This window comes from Hyaena hyaena, unplaced genomic scaffold (genome assembly GCF_003009895.1).
Source record: "Hyaena hyaena isolate Hyena2069 unplaced genomic scaffold, ASM300989v1 scaffold_1443, whole genome shotgun sequence".
Classification (NCBI taxonomy): domain Eukaryota; kingdom Metazoa; phylum Chordata; class Mammalia; order Carnivora; family Hyaenidae; genus Hyaena; species Hyaena hyaena.
This window is the reverse complement of record NW_024082065.1, coordinates 315015-325164: the sequence shown is the minus strand read 5'-3', so window position 1 is coordinate 325164 and position 10150 is coordinate 315015. Positions and strand designations below refer to the sequence as shown.

The 10150-nt window shown below is 39.6% G+C and overlaps 1 long non-coding RNA gene across 1 annotated transcript in view; it reads left to right on the top strand.

The window, feature by feature from the left end:
• Positions 1 to 273: 273 nt before the first annotated feature.
• The window catches only part of LOC120225564, a 79280-nt gene continuing 69403 nt past the window's right edge, over positions 274 to 10150 (top strand). The window contains exons 1-2 of the long non-coding RNA XR_005526830.1: positions 274 to 425; positions 1461 to 1533. This is a non-coding gene — a long non-coding RNA (uncharacterized LOC120225564). The remainder of the gene's footprint in view (positions 426 to 1460; positions 1534 to 10150) is intronic.

The window sequence follows — 10150 nt, the reverse complement described above, 5'->3', positions numbered from 1 at the left end:
TTGTGTGAGAGTGTGTCTGCCTGTGGAGCTGCCGATTTCAGGATCCCGGCTCCCAGGCACCCCCGACGAAACACGCAGTTGCCACTATTCGGCGCTAGGGCAAGCCCTGCCCCTGAGCAGCTGCAATAACCACGGTCGCTGGCGCCGACGCCCTCAGGGCGGTGTTGAGGGTGGAGGGAATGTAGGTGCCTATCTCTTTAAGAGGGCCTCAACACACGTGATTCATTAAAGTGCCCGCAGTCTGCCGCTGGGGCGCGGAAAGCTGCTTCCTACTCCTAGTGCTGAGCGGGCCCCAGCTACTGAGCATGCCCAGCGTAGCGACGGGAGCCAGAGGAAAGAAGAGGACTTTAAGCCGCGCTTAAGCACTGATTTCACTTCCTCGGGGCCTATCGTGTAATAGAAGGGAACTAGTCAACAGAAAGAAGGTATAGCCCATTTTAGAGATGGGGAAAATGAGGCCCTGAAGGATTCAAGTATGAGTTTCAGTGGCAGGACTACCTGAGTGTCAGCTTCCACTACTGTAGGCCAGAGCACCTTTCCCACAGAGGCCTTGCCAGGGTGTGGTCCTGCTAAACTCTGTGGGAGAGGTGGATTGGCAAAACAGCTGGCATCCTATAAGAAAACCACCACGTGGAGTGCTGATTAATTGTCCAGACAGACTGTATGGGTAAAAGTGGAAAGAGCGGGTGCTTTGTGTTGCCGTGATTGCTTTGCAACCAAAGAAATACAGTCCTTCCTTTATTCCCATGCTGCTAGGTAATAGAAGCAGCAGGTGTCCACTGGTTAATTAATCTTGGAGGTGTCTGGCGGGGGGTGGGGGTGGGGGCGATAAGGCTCTTTAACCAAAGCACTTCTAGAGAGCTAACAATTGGATTGAGTGCTATTTTCTGTTTCCTGAACTAGTTTAGGCTTAGGGTTGTGGTGGGGAGTAAGATCATGTGTGTCAAAGCAGTGTTTAAAATGTAAATCTCGAGACAAATGCTAGGTGTTTTGGTGCACCAGCAGGGTACTGTGAGTATTGTTAGTCTTTAGTGCTTGAATTGTCAGGAAGAGGCCCAGACTATATTCTTCCAACTTTTTAAAACAGGATCCTCTAAAATTAGTGTTCACACTGAGAACGTTATATAGGGGCTGAGCAAGATTTGAATGAACCACCATCACAGAATAAGAGCACATATGCTAGAGAAGCCTGAAATGTAATTCAGATACTAAGTCTATTAACATGTCCATATGCCTGTTATTCAGATAATCTTCGGGCTATGAATTCTTTTGCCCTCCTCTTCAGCTCTGCTGAATCTATTTATGAGCATATTTATTGAGAGTGCATTAGGATAAATTTGACCATGCTGTAAATGCGATGAGGCAATTAACTGGGACAGTAGCGTGAAAAGAACATATATCTAAAAACAGCTTTAATCCTGGCTTTGTCATTGTCATTAACTTTCTTTTTAATCACACAGGTGGTAAACTACCCAAATACAGCACAGAAGAGGAAATACATGCTCCTAGACAGGGTGGACAATGAACCCTAAGGTAAATTTGCTTTGTCAAAGTTTCTATCTTACTTAAAATTTGATGTATGTTTTCAATGGAATACTACATGGCAATGAGAAAGAATTAAATCTGGCCATTTGTAGCAACATGGATGGAACTTGAGGGTGTTATGCTGAGGGAAATAAGTCAGGAAGAGGACAGATGCCATATGTTTGCACGTATAGGAGGATTAGGAGGAACTTAATGGAGGACTACAGGGGAGAAGAAGGAGGGAAAATAGTGGGGGAGAGGGAGGGAGGCAAACCATGAGAGACTCTTGAATGCTGAGAACAAACTGAGGGCTGATGGGGGTGAGGGAGAGGGGAAGGGGCTGATGGGCATGGAGGAGGGCATCTGTTGGGATGAGCACTGGGTGTTATATGGAAACCAACTTGACAATAAACTATTTAAGAAAAAAAAATTTGATGTATATTTTGAATTTGACTCACCATACACACACGCACAGACACGTATGTGATTTAAATTACTTAAATGTTTCCCTTCTGAAAAATTGAGTAGAAACGCATGCTACAGAAAGACATGACCTGTTTTATCCGATGCTTTCATCCAATTCCTGTTTAAGAGCTGTGGATATGGGTGAGAATCCTCCAAGCTCAAATGTGGTTCAATAATCTCCATAGGTATTTATTAATCTTTATTTTAGAGTATACCACACATTGTACAGAGTGCCATGGGTTAGAAGGATAAAGTTGAGACACTTCCTGCCCTGAAGAACCTCACAGTCTACTGGGAGAGACAGACTGTTAAAGAACTGCACTTTAGTACAACAGATATGAACAGGGAGCCCATGCAGTGCATGAGGTAGATAAATCACCAGAATGTCAGGGATCTGGGACACCTTCCCAAAGACACTGATGTTTCAGCTCAGTCTTAAAAGTCTAATTAAAGTTAATAAGTATTTGTTGACAGTCTACTAAGTGTTAGGTACTGTGCTAGGCATTGTGGGTACATTAGTGAACAAGACAAATATGGCTTGCTCTTATAGAGCTTTCAGGGTATTGGGAAGCATATAAAAATGTGTTGAGTGATTACAAGGCAAAGAGAGTAAAGAATATTTCAGGCAAAGGAAATGACAATAGCACGTGCAGAGACCCTATGGTTAAGAAATTGGGGGTGTTTGGGGGCGCCTGGGTGGCTCAGTTAAGCGTCCAACTTCAGCCCAGGTCATGATCTCATGGCTCCTGGGTCCAAGCTCCACGTCTAGCTATGTGTTGACAGCGCAAAGCCTGAAGCTTGCTTTGGATTCTGTGTCTCCCTCTCTGCCCCTCCTGCTAATTCATTCTCTCTCTCTCTCTCTCTCTCTCTCTCTCTCTCTCTCTCTTTCTGTCTCAAAAATAAACAAACATAAAAAAAATTTTTTTTAATTGGGGCATTTGGGGGAGGCGGCTTCTGTTGAAAGAAGTAGAACAGATAAGCAGCTTCCAGATCATAAAGGACCTGTAGGTCTCACTGGTGTAGTTTTAAAAGGGAGAAGGTGTCATAATACAAATGGCTTCTATTTGGACTATATAAATAGACTTGAAGATAGAGTGACATTATTTTGAATATATTGTTGAGTTTCACTATCCTCAGGCCAGGTGCAGCTAACATTTGAAATCCAATTAGAGGTATGTGTAAAAGATACATCATCTTTACTACAAAAAAATGAAGAAGTCTGTTCCTGATAGGCTTACATTTGACTTTACTGTGATTATCTCAGCCATGTCTTAATTCTTTTTTTTTTTTTAATATTTTTATTTATTTCTAGGAGAGAGAGAGAGAGACAGCGTGAGCAGGGGAGGGTCAGAGAGAGAGAGAGACACAGACTCTGAAACAGGCTCCAGGCTCTAAGCTGGCAGTCAGCACAGAGCCCGACGCGGGGCTCGAACCCACGAACCGCGAGATCACGACCCAAGCGAAAGTCGGACGCCCAACCGACTAAGCCACCCAGGCGCCCCAAGCCATGTCTTAATTGTTGATGTTTGTTTTTTTAGCATTGTGCTTCAGTTAATGTAAACAATAATTAAACAAACACCCTTCCTTCTGGCATCAGGGTCATTGGGTATCTCTCGGAAGCTAACATATGAAAGATACCATTGTTGCCCTGCAAGGATTTGTCTACTGACTATGAACCAGACACCTCCTAAACTGCAGTCTTAGAGCTGATCTCACTGCACCTACATTCCTTTATTTTTACCTTCTTAGGATACACATATGGGTGGAGAGACATCTTTTCTATCATGTTGAAAAAAAGGAGGAGGCGACTAATGTCCGTTGGGATATCAAAAGTATATGTTAGGCCTACTGACCTCTGATCTCTCCCTCTGGCTTTTCATGAGGTTAGAAACCAGTTAACATTAAAAAGGGAGCCCTGGGAGAAAAGAAAGATAAAAGGCTACTAGGTTCTGTCTTTCTTCAAATTGACCTTAAAGTCATTTGTTACCCCAAAGGTTTCTAATGAGCCTCATAGTATTCCTCTTGCTTTCTGTGTCTCCCTTTTGCTGACTGTTCTAAACAGTCTGGATCATTAATAGAAAAATGAAAGGAAACATGGATTAGACAAAAATAAGAAATAATACCTTTTAGGGCCATGCAAAAAAATTTGTGATATGAAGTTTGCCTAAAAGTCAACAAGCATTTATTAAGCATATATATGTGCCAACACCAAAATAGATGTTGTGCAGAAATAAAAAGTACCAGACATTCTGCTATCATGTCATATATGTCTCCCTGAAGAATTTCTGTTCTGTAGATTTACCCAATAAAAAGAACAGGGCTTCTGGAGAAACATGGTTTGGGGAAGATCACTTAAATCCAATGCAACTTTATAATCAGAACACTAATAAAAATAATAACCATTCTAATAAAAACACTAACAAGGTTAAATCTCCACTGGCATTTGCTCCAGTATCACAACCCTCAGTGCTTGCTTGGTAGCCTTCACACTTCCTCCTTCCTGATGTGGATCCTCAAGGGCATTCACTTTTAGTAGATGCTATTTTCATCACAATTAAAAATCTAATTGAAGAGTACCCAATTTTTTAAAAATATATGAGTAAATGTCTTTGCAGCTTTGTTATCAGTCACAGCATCACCAGATAGTTTAATGTGAAAAATTGAGAGGTTTTTGAAACCACTAAACCAGTCAAACTAAAGGTGCAGTCTTTAGCAAGATTTTTCTTTTTTTTCTTAAAGTCTTCATATATTGCTAAGACTCCTGCTTAATTATGAAAAAGCTTGCTCCTCATTACCCCAAACTCAAAGTACTAAGAAAATTCACAGGTGAAACAACTGGACTTCCACCTTGTTTTATCTTCTATTTCCTACTTGCTAATGCACTATTAATGGTACTACAAGAACTTATAATGAAACAGACTCTGAAATATAAAATCTCTGCTGTCAATAGCTATAAAATCTACTTGAGAATACAAATAACAAATTTGTGAAACAGTAAGAGAAAATTAGCTGCCTAACTTGGACATACTGACTCTAAATTCAACATAACATGGCAAAAGGATGAGACTTGGTTGGGCCTAGAATATATGAAGTTTTCAAGAAGAAGGTAGAACTTGAGCTACCAGGGTATGAAGCAGAAATCAGACTTGAATAGCCAAAGCAAAGAAAGGAAGTAAAGAAAAGACAACCATATAGAATTGTCTGGAAACAATACTGACCACTAATGTTGAGGGGTCAGTGGGGCTTGAGTAGAATGGTGAGAACATAGATGTTGAATAATAGTAGGAAACATGGTTATCCCCATAGCATTTTCCCCAGCCTGTAAACATATTTGTATGTAAGACCTAGTGGTAGTAACTGATAAAGATCTTTAGCAGGAATGTTATAAAATAAAGAAGGAAGGAGCTGGTCTGTCAGTAGCATGCAGAATAACTTTGAAAAATGATTTTCAAACTTATTTTTCCTTAAGTACAGGATTTTTTTTCCAAATAAAACTCTTCACAGAACCCCACTAGATGCAACAGATACAAAACTTGGTGACCTGTTTGAAGTCACATGCGAGTGAAGACTATTGCCCTGCCCATGATCACCATATCTTTTTTATGGACATTTGTCCGTAAATAGTCAATGGACATTTGGCTGTTTCCGTAATTTGGATAATAATAATTGTAGATAATGCTCCTATAAACAACGGAGTTCATGTATCCATTTTTGTATTCTTTGGGTAAATACCTATTAGTACAATTGCTTGATTGTATGTAGTTCTATTTTTACACAGCAGTGGTGAGAGTGGACATCCCTGTCGTGTTCCTGATCTCAGGGGGAAAGCTCTCAGTTTTTCCCCGTTGAGGATGATGTTAGCTGAAGGCTTGTAATAGATGGTTTTTATGATGTTTAAGTAGGTTCCTTCTATCCCAACTTTCTCTAGAGTCTTTATTAAGAAGGGATGCTGTATTTTGTCAAATGCTTTTTCTGCATCTATCGACAGGATCATATCGTTTTTATCTTTTCTTTTGTTGATGTGATGTATCACATTGATTGACTTGTGAATGTTGAACCAGCCCTGTAACCCAGGAATGAATCCCACTTGATCTTGGTGGATAATTCTTTTTATGTGCTGTTGGATTCGACTTGCAAGTATCTTGTTGAGGCTTTTTGCATCCGTATTCATCAAGGATATTGGCCTGTAGTTCACTTTTTTAGCTGGATCTCTGTCTGGGTTGGGAATCAGAGTGATGCTGGCTTCATAAAATGAGTCTGGGAGTTTTCCTTCGCTTTCTATTTTTTGGAATAGCTTGAGAAGAATTGGTATAGAACTAATACCAATTCTTCTCAAACGTCTGGTGGAATTCCTCGGGGAAGCCATCTGGTCCTGGACTCTTTATTTGTTGGGAGATTTTTGATCACTGATTCGATTTCCTCACTAGTTATGGGTCTGTTCGGATTTCCTGTCTCTTCCCGTGTGAATTTTGGTAGTGGGTGTGCGTTTAGGAATTTGTCCATTTCTTCTAAGTTGTCCAATATGTAGTTCTATTTTTAACTCTTTGAGGAAACTCCATACTGTTTCCCAGAGTGGCTGGACCAGTTTGCATTCCCACCAACAGTGTGAAAGGATTCCCCTTTCTCTGCATCCTCACCAACACCTATTGTTTCCTGTGTTGTTGATTTTAGCCATTCTGACAGTCTGAGGTGATATCTCATTATACTTTTGGTTTGTATCTCCCTATTGATCAGTGATATTGAGTATCTTTTCATGTGTCTGTTGGCCATCTGGATATCTTCTTTGGAAAAATGTCTATTCATGTCTTCTTCCCATTTTTAACAGGATTATTCTTTTTTTGGGTATTGAGGCTTTTTAAAATGTTTTATTTTAAGTAAACTCTGTGCCGCACATTGGGCTTCAACTCACAATGGGTGTTGAGTTTTATAATTTCTTTATATATTTTGAATACTAACCCTTTATCATATATGTCATTTGCAAATATAATCTCCCATTCTGTAGGTTTACCCTTTAGTTTTGTTGATTGTTTCCTTCACTGAGCAGAAGCGCTTTTTTTGATGAAATAACTCAGTCAGAGAAAAAGAAATACCGTATGATTTCACTCCTATGTGTAATCTACGAAATGAGCAAAGGGGAAAAAAATAGAGAGAGGCAAACCAAGAAACACACTGCTAGGAAATGGGAGGTGGGTGGAGGGATGGATTAAACAGGACTTGGGGGATTAAGGAATGCATGTGCTGTGATGAGCACCAGGTGTTGTGTGGAAGTGTTAATCACTGTATTGTACACCTGAAACTAATATTATGATGTATGTTAACTAGAACTTAAATAAACACTTAAAAATAATAAAGGAACAAACTATTTCTAGCCACAAATTATATACAGGAAACAAAGGAAAAGAAAGAGTAGACAAGAATTACTAAAATGTTGGCTCAAGGAAATGAAAACCTAGTAGTAAACTAGGATATAGTATCACAAGTTACTTGTCATTCGCAGAGCCATACCAAGGAGCCTGGTACCTAAAAACTAAAGAGACTAATTATAGCAGGACAGGAACGCTAAGAAGCTTCCTGTAGTCACCAACAGGAAGAGTCTGTGAGGCTGGTAAAGCAGAAGGGTTGTGTAACAGTAGGCAGTAAGCATGCAGACAGCTAGACTCTGGGGAGTCCAGCGAGACACTGCTAAACAAGGCAGGCCACCAGGCCTAAAGGAAATGGTATAACAGAAGAAATCCACAAATAGAGGCAGACACAGGTGAGAAAAGATGGCAACCAAGACACCCAGTTTCTTTAACTGGTTTGTGAAATCACAGTAGGACCAGAAACAATAGGTCCACTTGATGCTAAGCCACCAAACTATTGAAATACTCCTCCTTAAATCCTTTGTGACTAGGAACAAGATTGGTCCCAGTGGAAGAAAGTACACAAGAAAAACCCTGGAAAAAATAAAGACCAGTAATGGTCACTTACCTGAAATAAAGATTAATGTGTTCCGTTGTGATGATTATAGGCATTGGGATAGGAGAACAGGCAGCTAAAACATAGCCCCACAAAAATTAGTCCCAAAGACTATCATGCCAAATTCTCCTTTTGGGGAAAGTGTTGAAACTAACAGACACTGAGAATACCCAGATTCGTGCCACCAATGGTTTTATAAAGTACACTGAAAACCAACCCTTTGAATTTTATATAGAAAACATGCTTCTAACAAAGAACAGATGTTCCTGTTAACCAGAGTCCCAAAGCCCCGATGTGATTTTCTTTTTTTTTTTTTAATTTTTTTTAATGTTCTTTTTTATTTATTTCTAGGAGAGAGAGAGAGAGGGAGACAGCGTGAGCAGGGGAGGGTCAGAGAGAGAGGGAGTCACAGACTGAAACAGGCTCCAGGCTCTGAGCTGGCAGTCAGCACAGAGCCTGACACGGGGCTCGAACCCACGAACCGCGAGATCATGACCTAAGCGAAAGTCGGACGCTTAACCAACTAAGCCACCCAGGTGCCCCTTCAAGAGAGGTTTAACAAATCATGAATGGTAAGTGTCCAGTCTGTAAGTTACTAAGATATAGGTGTAGTAATAAACAGTGAGTGAAAAATTTTCAATGTTCTTGCTAAATTTTGTGGATCAGAGAAACATACATTGGTGTTAGTAGGGATGCAATTTAAGAAGTTGAGGGTTTTTTTTTCTTTTTAGAAACAAATATGTATAAACAGTCTCTTGAAGATACATATAGTTCAAAATAAAACTAAAATTATGCAACTAAAATCTATTGTCTCCTATACCTTATGGTTTATTTTCTGACCTTTTCAAAATATAGTTAATTTTGAAAATTAAAGAACACACGTTTGACATCTATAAATAATAAAGACATATTCATATCTAGGCACCAAGTTAGGCAAGTCTTGGAAATAGGTTTATTTTTGTTTTACATATTCTCCTGCATAACTTTAACAGCTTCGTTGAGATGTAATTCATATATCATACATTTCACCCTTTTAAAGTATACAATTCAGCAGTTGTTAGTATATTCACAGAGTTGTATAACCATCACTCCAATCAATTTTAAAATACTTTCATCACACCAAAAAGAATCTTGTCTTTAGCCATAACTCCTCAGTCCTCCCAAACCACACCAGCCCCCAATCCAAGGCAACCACTAATCTACTTTATGTCTATTTAGACTTCCTTATTTTAGATATTCACATAAATAAATTCTTACAATGTATGGTGTTTTGTGACTGGATTTTTTCACCGAGAATAGTATTTTCAAGGTTCATCCATTCCACATCAGTTTTTATTTGTTCATTATTACCTATATGTTTCTCAGACATAAATACAAATCAGTTGTTTAAGTCACATCCTCTGCCACACACAGTGACAAGCATATACCTATTTGCAGTTCTAAAGACTTGATACTCACATGTGAACACCAGTCTTGGCCTTCCTCTCCTGGCAGAAAGAGAAAAATCGGGGTTTGATTTTCCTATACAATGATAGAAGAATTTCTTTCTGTCCCAGGGCCTGACACCACAGAAATGACCACAAACACCATATATAATCAAGTTTGCATTTTGTACCAGAACAACTCTTAGAAGTTTGTATAAACTAATTAAATAGGAAAACCCAGAAACCAATTGCATTAAATTGTATATTACCTAATACAGTAGTGGAGACTATATTATATAATTTTTATCCTGCTTATTTTTAAGTCTTCCATTCCAACATATTAGAAGCTAAACTGTGCAGGGGCGCCTGGGTGGCTTGGTCGGTTAAGCGTCCGACTTTCACTTAGGTCATGATCTCGCAGTTCGTGGGTTCGAGCCCCGCGTCGGGCTCTGTGCTGACTGCTGGCTCAGAGCCTGGAGCCTGTTTCAATCTGTGACTCCCTCTCTCTCTGACCCTCCCCTGCTCACGCTGTCTCTCTCTTAGAAATAAACATTAAAAAAAAAAAAAAAAAGAAGCTAAACTGTGCATCTACATTGGCATCAGATTCATTCAGAAGGTCTTCTTTGAGATATGCACATTAATTTTAAGGAAAATGTTTGGAAAATGACTTTTGATCACTGGGTTATTTTTTTTTTTTTTTTTTTACAAATAGTTTATTGTCAAATTAGTTTCCACATAACACTCACTGCTCATCCCCACAAGTGTCCTCCTCCATGCCC